Genomic DNA, 16371 nt, shown 5'->3' with positions numbered 1-16371 from the left:
ATGCCTTTTAGTTCATGTGACCTTAGTAAAGGTTCACAAATAAAAACAGTTTTGTGGATCATTGGTAAAATACAAATGTCTTTGAAATTTAGACATTTGGTCTGAAGTAGGTTAAATATTAAATTTCCAAATGTGTTAGGGTCATAAACTGCTTCTTTGATTTTTGAAAATTGTTCAACTTAGTTACTTTGAAGCAGATTCTAGGTAAAGCCTGGTGATATGTGGTGTTAGCCATGCCCCGTAGTTATGCTGGAAGGTCAAACCTTATCTGCACTTCTTTCTGTGTCCTAGTCTCCAAAGGTAGTACATAATTAAAATCACATACAATCCAGGTTTTCCCACCAAAGGTTCCTAAGTGTTCCTTCTTTAGGCCATATTTGTGTGAATATGTTTTTCGTAGGTGTTCCAAAAGTATTAGAAACTTCTGTAACTCTGATATAACTTAGTGTATGCTATTAATATTTATTATAATTGTTATGTAAAATTGTTGTATGCCACATAAGTCACCAAAATTCTTAGTCAATTGTGGCTGTAATAGAGCCTGCCCTAAAGTGTTTTGTCATCCAGTGATAATTGTTGCCTTGTTTTGTTTTTGTTTTTGTTTTTTGTTTTGTTTGTTTTTTTCTTTAGAGATGGTTTTGTAATCAGCTACAGAACTCTAACAGGTGTTCTTAAATGCAGGTTTCTGATAAATTTGGAGATTGTGACATTAGACTAGAAGAAAAAACTTCCAGGATCTCCTGGAGTGCTGAAATGTTCATGAATATCAGGCAGAACAGGAGTTAACAACATGGACGGAACTAATAGAAGACTAAAGCTATCTTTTTGACTTTTTGCTTAAAAGTATCCTTTGTTTTGTTTTTCAGAGCCAATAAAACTTTTCTTTTGAGCGACTTACATCTTTTAACAATTAAGTAAAATATACTCCGGTGAACAAAATTTGGAGCATATTTGTTTCTCTCTACCTGATTTCTCCAGAATTTTGAAACTATTTGTGAGTATTCTTAACTAATGACAATATAGTTATTTGCATAAGTGCAATAAGCATGTTTTCTTTTTTAACAGGACAAAATAAAAGAAACCAGTTATTTTACCAAGGCTTTAACTGGAATGGCATGCTTTCCTTTAAGGAATCAAATTTGACCTATAGGGCCATTAAAAGCCCCTTGGGAAAACTGGCCTCATACTTTCTCTACACAGTTCTGTACAGGGTCCCTGACCTGTAGTAAGTAAATAATGCCACTTTCTAACAGGCCCAGGAGCCCTAGGTTATCTTGGGTCCTCAAAAAAAGAGGAATTTACCTAACTGATAAGTATTTGATAGTACAAATCTATGGCTAGGCTTGGCTTTGAAAAAAGCCTTATCTGAGATTCCTTTTATGGAACAAAGTGCAATCAAAGCCAATTTAAAAAACCTATGTGAAAAATGATTATTTTTGCTGTACTTTACACAAATAATCAGGCTAAGTATAAGACTGTGGCTTAGTTTTGCAAACAAAATAGTCCTATTAGGATTTGTCTTTAGTAAAAATGGGAGAATAGAGAGATAAAAAAACATGTTTTAGTAACAATGGTACACTTGTTATAAAACTGTGATCTCCAGTTGTTTTTGAGGGTTTTTTTTTTTTTTTTGTACAATTTAGACTGAACCTGCTATTTCTGTGAACCAACTAGTGATCTCTTATGGCTGTTCAAAAGTAACAAGAGAGATGGGTAATGTAAAAAATCTAGATCAGTATTCTAATTCTGAGCACATATTGGAATGTATAGCATGTGTAGCAACTCCATATCACTTTGGTTCCAAAGTTTCCCAGTTCATGAAAAGCCTTCTTATTTAGTTTACTTGGGATAATTTTACTTAGTTTGTTTTACTATTGTGAAATATAATGCTGTCATACTCTTTGTGTAGGAATGCAAGATAAGCTTACTGAATGTATTCTTAAATTGAACACTTATTATCTTCCAGATATCACCTTTTGTCATAACTCAATAGTTATTAATGGCCCTCACCATACTGATGCTTTTTGACTGAGCTCTTCTCTAACCTGAATGAAAGAGACGCAATAGTTAGGCAGGAATATTATCCTCCCTGTTCAGCCTGAAGAAGTTACAGAAGATGAATCTTCCTCTCTCTACAGCCCTTAGGATTAAGAGTTTTCTTATAAAAGGGAGGAGGGAAATATGTCAGAGCATTTGAACCAGAGAAACTCCATCTTGAATAGGCACTGTGTAAAATAAGACTGACACCTACTGGGATGCATTCCCAGGAGGTTAGGCATTCTAATTCGTAGGATGAGATAGGTCTCCACAAGATACAGATTATAAAGACTTGGCTGATAAAACCAGTCTTGATAAAGAAGCTGACCAAAACACACCAAAACCAAGATACCAACAAAAGTGGTTGTCCTCTGGTTGTCCTCACTGCTTATTATTTGCTAAGTGTAGTGCATTAGCATGCAAAAAGACACTCCCACCAGTGCAATGACAATTTACAAATGCCTTGGCAACATCAAGAAGTCACCCTATATGGTTTAAAAATGGTAGGAACCCTCAGTTCTGGGAGTTGCCCACCCCTTTTCTGGAAAACTCATGAATAATCCACCCATTACTTAGCATATAATCAAGAAATAACTGGAATTATCCTTAGTGAAGCAGCCCAAGTCGCTGCTCTTCCTATGGAGGATACATTCTTTCATTAGTTAACTTTGTTAATAAACTTGCTTCACTTTATGGATTCACCTCAAATTATTTCTTGCGTGAGATCCAAGAACCCTTTCTTGGGGTCTGAATCTGGACTCCTTTACAGTAACAATGAGATTTAAAAGTATATTTTAAGGGGCTCAATGGTTAAAAGTCAGCTTAATTAAAAGCTAACATACAAGATGTTTGCGTGTGTGTGTGTGTGTGTGCGTGTACATGTGCATGTGTGTGTATGTTTGCATTAAAAGGCCTTATGTTTTATTTTCTCTCCTAAGACCTTGTTTTCTCTGAGCATAAGTTTATTATTTTTATCTCAGTTTATTGAATTTCATTGTCTTCATTTAGTTCTGCAGTCTCTCCTTTCTCTTGCCTCCCTCTGCTGCATGAGGGACCTAAAACAGCTTATAATAACCCAGGATTCACTGAAGAAAACAGAAAAGGCACCAGACTCCTTTCTGGGGAAAAATCTGTTTTTCTTTATGGAATTCCAAGAGTGGGTAAAGAGAAAAGTTTGTCTCAGATCATAAAGTACTTGCTTTTGCACTGTGTTACCAGATTTTTTGACTAAAATAGTTATTATGATGGAGGCTATTCTTGGGTATTTAAGCAAGAGGATAGTTTAGACACTTAGAACGGTCTTTGTAAATTTTTTTTAAAGTACCCTGTAAAAGCATCATGTGGTCTAGCCTCATAATAATTCTCCCTGTCTGGAGACCCAGCATTCAGTGTGGGCCCTGTCCAGAGCTCACAGATCCAGTTAAAAGATAGGTAGTCTCTATCTAAATACAACTGGTCTCCCCTTACAGTCCTATGACAGATTTCTATAATTTTTACTTGGCATCCATTTTTAATCTCCCTCTAGTACCAGACTATTTCTCTCTGTACTATGAAATGTAAATGTCACTACCTTATTTTTTTAACCTAAGATTTCCTTTAATATGAAAATTTAGGACTATCTAGCAGACAATTGCCTAGGGTAATAAAATAGGTTATCCAGACTGTGTAACACCTCCCCAGTGCCAGGCAGCACAGCTCAGGAATAAAATTTTTCCACTTTAGAAAATGAGAGGGAAGAGTACTGAGAAATTCATCTTGCAACTTGGGTACCATTTTAGTCACATTGAAATAAAGCACCAAGGAGATTACTGAAGCTCCAGGTTCCAGGCCTTAGCTACTGGACGGCATTTCTAGACACACGCTGGACCAAAAGAAAATCCACCGTTCTGAAAGAAATTAAGATTAAAAAAAAAAACAAAAAACTTAGTTCTAACAGAGTTCACCACATTCTGATATAAGAGCTTTTGGGCCTTGAAGAACCATAAGCAGTAGTCAGGCAGTAATTACCGTGAGCCTTGGGTGCAATCCAACAGTGTACTGGCTTCAAGTGCCATCCAGTGCAGTGCTACCTGTGGTGGCCATGGAATTGCTTGTGTCACTCATCCAAAAACTTCAGGCAGCCCATCATGGAGAGACAGGGTGGGGGATATATATATATATATATATATATATATATATAGAGAGAGAGAGAGAGAGAGAGAGAGAGAGAGAGAGAGAGAGACTCCTTTTGATTAGGAGAAAGATTAGGAGAAAGAGAGGGAAGAGAGTGAGAGAATTTTTCTGGTGACCCAGGAAATTTTCCCTTGACTTAACCAACATCACTAACGTGGCACCTCAAGGAGTCAGCAAGAGTTATGCTGTTACTACTGAATTTAGAACTTAGTGTGCCTTACAATCCTGATATGGCTGCAGTGACCACAAAGTTAAATTACAACACTAAATACCCTTTGAATATGTAAACAGCCTTCTCGAGAAGTATAAGATTAGAGTACATATCTAACTCTGCAATGAGCGGACACTGAAAAATATTCACAAGCATCAAGAGCATACAGAAAAACATGACCTCACCAAATGAACTAAATAAGGCACCAGTGACCAACTATGAAGCGTCAGATATATGTGACCATTCAGACAGATAATTCAAAATACCTGCCTTGATGAAGCTCAACAAACGTTAAGATAACACAGATAATACATTCACAATTTTATTAGATAAATTGTAAAAAGAGATTTAGAAATTGAAAAATCTAGCAGAAATGCTGGAGCTGAAAATTTCAATTAATATACTGAAAAAATGCATTAGACCCTAGCAACAGCAGAAATGATAAAGCAGAAAAAAATAGTAAGTTTAGAGACAGACTATATGAAAATACACAGTGAGAAGACAAAAAACAATGTAAAAATTAAAGCATGACTAAGAGATATAGAAAGTATTTGCAAAGGGGCAAATCTAAGAGTTCTTAGCCTTGAACAAGATGTAGAGGGAAAGAGGATAAAGTTTATTCGAAGATATGGTAACAGACAATTCTCCAAACCTAAAGAATGATAGGAATACCGAGGTACAAGAAGGTCCTAGAACATCAAGTGGATTTAAACCAAATGAAACATCTACAGGCTTTTAATAAATTCTCAAAAGTCAAGGATAAAGAGAGGATACTAGAAGCACCAAGAAAAAAATAAACAAATAGCACATAAAGGAGCTCTAATATGTATGTCAGCAGATTTCTCAGCAGAATTCTTATGGGCCAAGGGAGAGTGAAATAGCATATCCAAAATGCTGAAGAAAAACAAATTGCAACATGGAATATCGTATTCAGCAAAATTATCCTTCAACTATGAAGAAGAAATAAACACTTTTCCAGACAAATAAAAGCTGAGATCATGTCTACATCCGACTTGTCCTACAAGAAATGGTAAAGAGAGTTCTTCAATCAGAAAGAAAAGGCAGTTACAAAATGACAAATTATCTGAAGATATAAAACCTGTCAGTAATAGCAAATACACAGAAAAGCACACAATACTATAACACTGCAATTGCAGTGTCTTAACCACTCATATCTTTAGCAGGAAGACTAAAAATACTGCCAAAAGTGATAACGACAAAAACTTTTCAGTAGACAGACAAAGTCATAAATCAGAGGAAATGAAGTTAAAGTGTAGAATGTTTTCATAGTTTTCTCTTTTTTTAAAATTAATTTTTTATTATTATTATACTTTAAGTTCTAGGGTACATGTGCATAACGTACAGGTTTGTTACATATGTATACCTGTGCCATGTTGGTGTGCTGCACCCATCGACTCGTCAGCACCCATCAACTCGTCATTTACATCAGGTATAAGTCCCAATGCAATCCCTCCCCCCTCCCCATTATAGGCCCCGGTGTGTGATGTTCCCCTTCCCGAGTCCAAGTGATCTCATTGTTCAGTTCCCACCTATGAGTGAGAACATGCTTATTTATTTGTTTTGCTCTTTTTGGTAATCAGAGTGGTCATCAGTTTAAAAATTGGTTATGTTATTTGTCAGCTTCATGGTAACCACAAACAAACCCCTATAATATATATATATATATATATATATATTGAAAATCAAGAAATCAAAAAAAGCTACTAGATAAAATCCCTTTTTACACAAAGGAAGACAAGAAAAAAGAGAACACCACTGACAACAATGACAACAACAAAAAAGAAAACCAAAAATGTAAAAAAGTGGCAGTACTACTCTTTACTAATAAATAATAAGATTAAATTTAAATACATTAAATTATTCAGTAAAACTCATAGAACAGCTGAATGGATAAAAAACAAGATTCAGCTATATGCAGCCTACAGGAAAGTGGCTATACCTGTGAAGATATTCATAGATTAAAAATAGAGGAATAGAAAAAGTTATTCCATGGAAATCAGAATCAACACTGGGAGTAGTACACTTACATCAGGTAAAATAGATTTCAAGAGAAAAACTACACAAAGAGACAAAGAAGATCATTACATGATGATAAAGTGGTCAAATCAAAAAGAGAATATAATCATTGTACGGAACCCAAATATATGAAGAAAATACTATTAAAGATAAAGAGAGAGACAATGGTAACAGGAAACCTAAACACATCAGTTTAATCATTGCACAGATCAACCAGACAGAAACTCAACAAAGAAAGGTTCAACTTAATCTTCACTCTAGATCAGGTGAACCTAATATACATTTACAGAACATTTCATGCAACAGTTGCAGAATACACATACTTCTCATCGGCACATGGAATATTCTCCAAGATAGATCATATATTAGCCCACAAAACGAGTCTCAAAAAATTCAAAAAAGTTTTGAGCAAGCAGCCTAACTAGATGCAGCTGAGAAGTCCTGCTCCCACAGAAAGAAAACATGATTTCAACTACACCAACAGAAATTGAACAGATCCTTGGAGAGAAAATGCCAAATGTGGTTGGAGAAAAGAAGCAGATGCCGAGGCTGTAAAGGGAAGAAACTGGAAACACGGCATGGAGTACCTGAACACCAAGACTGGTTCCCAGCCCCGGACAGTGCCTGGGAAAGGGGACCTCTCCCTAAAGGAGCCCCATGGCCCAAAAGACCCGACAACAACATCAATAACAACAAAATGGTGGGCACAGTGCTAGTGATTGTAGGTGTCTCCTGAAAGGCCCAGGAGCAGGTCTAGTGAGAGGGTTAACTGTTTTCCCCTCACACCTCGCAACAGAACGGCAAGCACAAGGTTGCACAAAGAAACCACGCAACTAACAGCCTACCTACTGCCCATTGCTTTCAAGCGCCATCTACTGGAACACAGACAAAACTACAAGAGCAAAAAACTACCTGTTGTGAAACCGAAAGGGCAAGAATTCAACAACCAACACCCTGTGCAGAGACTTGGTCCTCTAAAAGCTTCCAGAAACAAAGCCAACTAACCATACTCAATTTACATCACAGTTAAAAAATGTCAGCCTCCTAAGATGACGAAGAATAAATGCAAGAACTCTGACAATTCAAAAAGCCAGAGTGTCCCCTTACATTTAAATGAGTGCAATAGCTCCCCGGTAATGTCTCTTAACCAGTCTGAAATAAATGAAATGACAGACATGGAATTCAGAATCTGGATGGCAAGGACGCTCTTCAAGATTCAGTATAAAGCTGAAACCCAGTCTAAGAAAACCAAGTAATCCAGTGAAATGATTCAAGAACTGAAAGACAAAATAGCCATTTTAAACCAATCCCAGACTAGACTTCTTGAGTATTAATAGCAGAATAATCCAAGCTGAGAAATAAATCTCAGAGCTTGAAAACCAGTTCTTCAAATGAACTTAGTCAAAAACAAACAAACAAATAAATAAATAAATAAAGAGAAAAAAAGAAACTAAGAAAAATGAACAAAACCTCTGAGAAACATGGAATTATGTGAAGAGACTCAATCAATGATTAATCGGCATACCTGAGATAAGAGAGGGAATAAACATCTTGGAAAATATATTTGAAGTCATAGTCTATGAAAGTTATCCTTCTTTCACTAGAGAGGTTTACATGCAAACCCAAGAAATACAGAGAACTCCAGACAGATACTATACAAGACAAGCATCCTCAAGGCACATAGTGATCAGGTTCACCAAGGTCAGTGCCAAAGAAAAAAAATTAAAGGCAGCTAGAGAGAAGGAGCGGGTCATGTACAGAGGGAACCCCATCAGGCTAGCAGTAGCCCTCTCAGTAGAAAACTTGCAACACAGAAGAGATTGGGGGCATATTTTGAACATCTCCAAGGAAAAAAAATCAACCAATAATTTTATATTTTGACAAACTACACTTCCTAAGTGAAGGAGAAATAAAATTCTTTTCATTCAAGCAAATGTTGGGAGAGTCCTTTTCAACCAGATCAGCATTACAAGATGCCCTTAAGGGAGTGCAAAATGTGGATTCGAAAGAACAATACCTGTTACCACCAAAGCACACTTCAACATATAGCACACAGACACTATAAAGCAACTACATCATCAAGTCTACATAACGGCCAGCTAAGAAAATGTTGAGATTATCAAAATCAAATATATCAACAGTAGCCTCTTGAATGTAAAAGGGCCGGATATTCCACTTAAAAGACAAAGCATGGAAGACCGGATTAAAAGAACTCAATCATCTGTTTTCCTCGTGAGACCTATCTCACATACAAAAAACACGTAAAGGCTCAATGTAAAAAGGCAGAGTAATATCTGCCATGCAAATGCAAAATTAAAAGAGCAGGAGTCACTGTTCTTATATCAGATAAAATAGGCTTTAAGCCAATAAAAATTAAGAAGAGTAAAGAAGGACATTGCATAATGATAAGGAGTACAATCCAACAAGAAGCCTTAACTATCCTAAATATATACAGACCCAACATTAGAGCACCCAGTTTCATATAACAAGTTCTTCTTGGCCTACAAAAAGACTTACACAAGCACACAATAGTAGTGAAGGACTTCAACATCCCACTGACAGCAGTAGGCAGATCATCAAATTAGGAAATGGTAAACTCTGCACTTAAACTAGTCACTTGACTAATTGACCTAATAGACATCTGCAGAACATTCATCCAACAATAAAAAATATATACATTCTTCCCATCTGCACATAAAATACATCCTAAGATTGACCACATGCTCAGTCATAAAGAAATCCTTAATAAATTCAAAAATTTTGAAATCATAGCAGCATACTTTCAGATCACAGTGCAATAAAAATAGAAATCAAAGTCAAGAAGACCTCTCAAAACAACATGCACACCTGAAAATAAAACAACTTACTCTTGAATAACATCAAAATTATGGCAGAAATTTAACAAAAATTAAATTAATAAAAACAGGAACACAGTTTATCAAAATCTTTGGGATGCAGTCAAATCAGTATTAAGAACAAAATGTATAGCCCTAAATGTCTTCATCAAAATGTTAGAAATGTCTCAAATTAACAATCTAACTTTTCACCTGAAGGAACTAGAAAGGAAAGAACAAACCAACCTAAAATCCAGCAGAAAACTAAAAAAAAAAAAAAAGAAAACTAAAATTAGAGAATAACTTAATCAATTTGAGTTGCAAAAATCTATACAAAATATCAGTTAAACCAAGAATTGGATCTTCAAATAATAGATAAGATTGATAGACCCTTTCCTAGGTTAACAAAAAGACAGATACCAGACATGCAAAGAAGAACTAATCCTGCTGAAACTATCTCAAAAATTTGAGAAAGAAGAGCTCCTTTTAAACTTACTCTATAAAATGAGCAACAGACCTATATCATAATCTGACAGAGACATGCACACACAAAAGAAATCTCAGACCAGTATTCATTGTGAACATAGATGCAAAAATGCTCAACAAAATAATACCACACCAAATCCAGCAGCACAGCGGCACCTCAGAAAGTTAATACACCATAATCAAGTAAGCATTTTTCCTGGGATGAAAGGATGATTCAACCTATGCAAATTATAAGTGTGCTTTAGCACATAAACAGAATTTAAAGCAAAGACAATATGATCATTTCAATAAAATTCAATATCTGTTCATGATAAAAAAAAAAAAGAAAAAAACCTCAACAGATTAGGCATCAAGGGAATATACCTCAAAATAATAAAAGCCATCTCTGACAAACCCACAGCCAACATTATATGAGTGACAAAAGGCTGGAAGAATTATCCTTGAGAAGTGGAGCAAGACAAAGATATCTACTCACATTAGGCTATGCCAAAAGGTTCCTAAAACTGATCAGCTACTTCTGTAAAGGTTCAGGATACAAAATCAATGTACAAAAAAATCAGTAGCATTTTTACTGACAACACGTAGGCTGAGAGTGAAATCAAAAATGGAAGTTCCCTTATAGTAGGCTCAGAGAAAAAGGAATACCTAGGAATACAGCTAACCAAGAAGGTGAAAGATTACCATCAGAATAACTACAAAGCACTACTTAAAAAAATCAGAGATGACAGAAACAAAACAAAACAAAATTATATGCTCATGGACTGGAAGAATCAATATCATTAAAATGTTAACATGACACAGAGTAATTTACAAATTCAATGCTATTTCTATCAAATGATCAATGTCATTCTCCACAGAATTAAGAAAACCTTTTCTAACATTCAGACAGAACCAAAAAAGACCTTAAATAGCCAAAGACATCTTAAGCAAAAGAACAAAGCTGGACACATCAAACTACCCGACTTCAAAAGATACTACAAAGCTACAGTAATGTAAACAGCATGGTACTGGTACAAAATCAGACACACAGATTAATGGAAAAAAAAGAAACAGAAAATTTAGAAATAAAATGAATCACCTACTTCCATTGATTTTCAACAAGGCTGATAAAAACAAGCAATGGGAAAAACGACTCTTTATTCAGGAAATGGTGCTGAGATAACTGACTAGCCACAGGCCGATAAAGCTGGACTCCTGCCTTTCACCATATACAAAAGTTAACTCAAAATGAGTTAAATATTTAAATGTAGGACCTCAAAGTACAAAAGTCCTGGAAGACAACCTAGGCAATACTCTTCTTAACATTGGCTTTGGCAAAGAATTTTTGGCCAAGTCCCCAAAAGCAGTTGCAAAAATAACAAAAACAGATATATGAGACCTAATTAAAGTAAAGAACTTGTACACAGCAAAAGAAACTATCAACGGAGTAAACAGATAACACACAGAATGGGAGAAAACATTCACAAACTATGCATTCTACAATGGCCTAATATCTAGAATCTATAGAGAACTTTTAAAAAATCATCAAGAAGTATCAAGGGACTCCATTAAAAACTGGCAATGGCATTGAACAGGCACTTCTCAAAAGATGATATATAAGCAACAAAAACTCATGAAAAATGCTCAGCATCACTAATAATCAGAGAAATGCAAATGAAAACCAAATTGAGACAACATCTCACACCAGTCTGAATGTGTATTAAAAAGTCAAAAAACAATAGATACTGGTGAGTCTGCAGAGAAACGGGAACACTTATGCATTCCTGGTGGAAATGTAAATTAGTAGAGCCACCGTGGAAAACACTTTGGAGATTTCTCAAACATCTCAATACAGAGTTACCCTTCAATGCAACAATTTAATTACTGGCTATATACGCAAAGGAAAATAAATCATTCTACCTGAAAGGCATATGCACTCTTATGTTCATTGCTGTGCTATTCACAATAGCAAAGACATAGAATCAACCCAGATGACAATCAATGGTACCTTATATAAAGAAAATGTGGTATATATACACCATGGAATACTATGCAACCATAAAAAAGTAATAAAATCATTTTTTTTTCTTTTTTGCAGCAACATAGATGCAGTTAGAGGCCATAACCATAAGGGAGCTAACACAAGAAGAAACAACAAAATTGCACATGTTTTCATGTGTAAGTGGGACCTTAACATTGAGCACTGGAACATGAATGTGAAGATGAGAAAAACAGACACTGTGGACTCCTACAGGTAGGTGGTAAGGAGTGGAATGTTGGTTGAAAAACTACCTATTCAATGTTAGGCTCACTACCTGGGTCCAATATTGCCATGTAACAATCCTACACATGTAACCCCTGTATGTCCCTGTATCTTAAATAAAAAGTTGAAATTTGGAAAAGAAACTGCCTTCACAGTATCCCTTATGTGTTGGTATATTGTGTTTTCAAGTTTCATTTGTCTCAAGATATTTCATGATTTTCCTTTAGTTTCTTTTTTGATCCATTGCTTATTCATATGTGCATTGTTTTGTTTCCACATATTTGTGTATTTTCCAATTGCCTGTTGTTATTAATTTCTAGATTCATTTTATTCTGATTGAAAAAAGAGGTTTGCTATTATTACAATCTTCTTAAGTTTGTTAACACTTGGTTTGTGGTATAACATGTAACTTATCCTGGAGAATGTTCCAGGTGTGCTTGAAAAGGATGTGTATTCTGCAAAATTAACATGCAAAAATTGCTAGCATTACTGTACACCAACAATAGGCAAGCAGAGAGCCAAATCATGAATGAACTCCCATTCACAATTTTTACACAAAGACTGAAATACCTAGAAACACGGCTAACAAGGGAAATTAAGGACCTCTTCAATGAGAACCACAAACTACTGCTCAAAGGAATCAGAGAGAACACAGAAAAATAGAAAACGTTCCATTCTCATGGACAGGAAGAATCAATTTCATAAAAATGGTCATACTGCCCAAAGTAATTTCTAGATTCAATGTTATTCCCATTAAACTACCATTGACAGACTTCACAGAAATAAAAAAAAAAAAAAGACTTTAAAGTTCATGGGGAACCAAAAAGGAGCCCGAATAGCCAAGACAATCCTAAGCAAAAAGAACAAAGCTGGAGACGTCATGCCACCTGACTTTAAACTATACTACAAGACTACAGTAACCAAAACCACATGATACTGGTACAAGGACAGACACACAGACCAATGTAACAGAATAAAGAATGCAGAAATAAGACCACACACTTACAACCAACCAATCTTCAACAAACCTGACAAAAATTAGCAATGGGGAAAGGATTCCTTATTTAATAAATGATGCTGAAAGAACTGGCTAGCCATAGGCAGAAAATTGAAACTAGACCCCTTCCTCACACGATATGCAAAACTTAACTCAAGATGGATTAAAGACTTAAATGTAAAATCTGGAACTATAAAAACCCTAGAAGAAAATCTAGATAATACCATTCAGGACATAGGCATGGGCAAAGATTTAATGATGAAAACACCAAAAGCAATCGCAACAAAAGCAAAAGCTGACAAAAGGGATCTAAATAAACTAAAGAGCTTCTGCACAGCAAAAGAAACTATCATCAGACTGAACAGATAACATACAGAATGGGAGAAATTTTATTCAATCTCTCCATCTAGCAAAGGTCTAATATCCAGAGTCTACAAGGAACGTAAGCAAATTTACAAGAAAAGAAAAAACCATTAAAACGTGGTTAAAGGACATGAACAGACACTTCTCAAAGGAAGACATACATGCAGCCAACAGACATATGTAAAAATGCTGAACATCACTGATCATCAGAGAAATACAAATAAAAACCACAATGAGATAGCATGTCACAACAGTCAGAATGACTATTATTAAAAAGTCAAAAAACAACAGATGCTGTCAAGGTTGCGGAGAAAAAGGAACACTTTTACACTGTTGGTGGGAGCGTAAAGTAGTTCAACCATCATGGAAGACAGTGTGAAAATTCCTCAAAAGACCTCCAGGGAGAAATACCATTTGACACATCAATCCCATTACTGGGTATATACCCAAAGGAATATAAATAATTCTATTATAAAGATACATGTAATGTGTAAGTTCATTACAGCACTACTCAAAATAACAAAGATATGGAATCTACCTAAATGCCCACCCGTGATAGACTGGAGAAAGAAAAAGTGGTACATATACACCATGGGATACTATGCAGCCATAAAAAGAAATGAGATCATGTCCTTTACAAGGACATGGGTGGAGCTGGAAGCAATTATGCTCAGCAAACTAATGCAGGAACAGAGAACCAAACAACACATGTTCTCACTTATAAGTGGGAGCTGAATGATGAGAACACATTTACACATGGAGGGAGCAACACACACTGGGACCTGTCAGGATGGTGGGAGCAGAGGGAGCATCAGGAAGAATAGCTAAGGGACACTGGGCTTAATACCTAGGTGATGAGGTGATCTGTGGAGCAAACCACCATGGCACACATTTACCTATGTAACAAACCTGCACATCCTGCACACGTGAACTTAAAATAAAAGTTGAAGAGAAAAAATAAAAAAAGAAGAAAAGAATGTGTATTCTGTGACTGTTGGTTACAGTGTTCTGCATATATCTAAGTTCATCTGTTCTTATAATGTTGTTCAAGTTTGTTACTTCCTCATCAATTTTCTGTCTGTGTGTCCTATGCATTGTTAAAAGTGCAGTATTAAAATCTCCTATGATTATTACATTGCTGTATTTTTTTCCTTTCAGTTATTCACTGTTTACTTTATATATTTATGTTCTCTGGTGTTTGGTGTGTGTTTATAATTGTTATATCTCCTTGGTGAATAGGTTCTTTAATTTTATATCATATACAAAAATCAACTTAAAATAGATTAAGGATTTAAGTATAAGACCTGAAACTGTTCAACTCTTAAACAAAAGCATAGATAAAAACTTGCTAACCTTAACCTGGGCAATGATTGTTTTTGATATGTCACTAAAATCAAAGGCAACAAAAGCAAAAAGATACAAGTGGTATTACATCAAACTGGAGAGCCTCTACACAGCAGAGAAAACAATCAACAAAATAAAATACAGCCTATCAAAAGGGAGAAAATATTTATAAACCCTATATCTGTTACTGTGTTAGTATAAAAACATATAATAAATTCCTGCAACTCAATAGCACAAATCAAATAACACAATTTAAAAAATCATCAAAGGACTTGAATAGACACTTCTCCAATGAATACATACAAGTAGCCAACAAGTGTATGAAAAGGTGTTCAACGTCACTAACCTGAGAAATGCAAATCAAACCATGGTGAGATGTCACTTCACAGTAGTTAGGATGGCTACTATGAAAAAGACAGGAGATAACAAGTTATGAAGAAAATGTTAAATAATTGGACCCCTTGTACTCTGTTGGTGGGAATGTAAAATGGTGCAGCTGCTATGGAAAATAGTATGGAGGTTCAGCAAAAGATTAAAAATAGACCTACTATATGACCCAGCAATTCCACTGCTGGGCATATACCCTGCAAAATAGAAATCAAAATCCTGAAGAGAAAAATTTGTACTCCCATGTTCATTACAACATCATTCATGGTAGCCAATATACAGAAACAATCCAAGTAGCCATTGACTGATGAATAGTAAAACAAATGTGGTATATACACAATAGAATGTTATTCAAACTTCACAAAGGAGAATATCATGCTGTATACACAGCATAGATAATCATAAAGGATATTATGCTAAGGGAAATAAGACAGTTACAGAAAGATAAACACTGCACGATTCCCCTAGTATATCTGAAATATTAAAAATTAAAGAAGCAGAGAATAGAATGGTGATTCTGAGGGGCTAGTGGCATGAAAAATTAGAGGTTGTTGTTTACCAGGTCTAAAATTTTTGTTATGCAGGATAAATAATTCCTAGAGATTTGCTGCACAACCCAGTACCAGTAGTTACCAGTATTGTATTGTACAATTAAAAATTTGTTGAATGGAAATTCTTATGTTAAGTGGACTTACCACAATAAAAATATATGGTACAAATATTGAACTCTGTGTAATAAATTTGTTCTGTGTAGATTTATGGGTTAGAAATTTCAAAATATTTTAATGTGTATTGAAATTATGAGTATTTTGTTGATAATTGAAACCAATTTTTCTATTCTTAGAGAAGTGAATTACAAATGTGGTAAAGGAAATGCGAAAATGAGCCTGGTGGTGTTGGGCTAAAATTATGGATGTTAGTATGAACAAACATGTAGTTTATGTTCTCTATCTATCTATCTATCTATCTATCTATCTATCTATCTATCTATCATCTGTAGATATTATGCACATGCTTCTATGTGTTTTTGTGTGTATGTGTGTAAAATTATCTATATTTTTACTTCTATATCTATATATTATTATATATAATCTTCTGTGTTTGCATTCTTGCTCCCTGAGAGGAGTAAGTAGAAGCATTGACACCTCAATTGCAATAAGCACATCTAGCACAAAGATCTTGGCTGCTTCCATTTAGTGTTATCTACTAAATGGAACCAGAGCTCCTTGGAGAAATGGCTAACTCTATGTTTAGTACAGAG

At 35.1% G+C, this 16371-nt stretch overlaps 1 long non-coding RNA gene across 1 annotated transcript; it reads left to right on the top strand.

Annotated features, from left to right (window-relative positions):
* Nucleotides 1-285: 285 nt before the first annotated feature.
* On the top strand, nucleotides 286-15772 carry LOC123571208 (uncharacterized). The gene is made up of 3 exons (XR_006695386.2): nucleotides 286-994; nucleotides 1644-1713; nucleotides 11855-15772. It is a non-coding gene; the product is annotated as an uncharacterized lncRNA (long non-coding RNA).
* Nucleotides 15773-16371: the final 599 nt, after the last annotated feature.

Source organism: Macaca fascicularis, chromosome X (assembly GCF_037993035.2).
Source record: "Macaca fascicularis isolate 582-1 chromosome X, T2T-MFA8v1.1".
NCBI lineage: Eukaryota > Metazoa > Chordata > Mammalia > Primates > Cercopithecidae > Macaca > Macaca fascicularis.
Note: the sequence above shows the minus strand (reverse complement) of the source record. Positions and strands in the feature narration are given on the sequence as shown.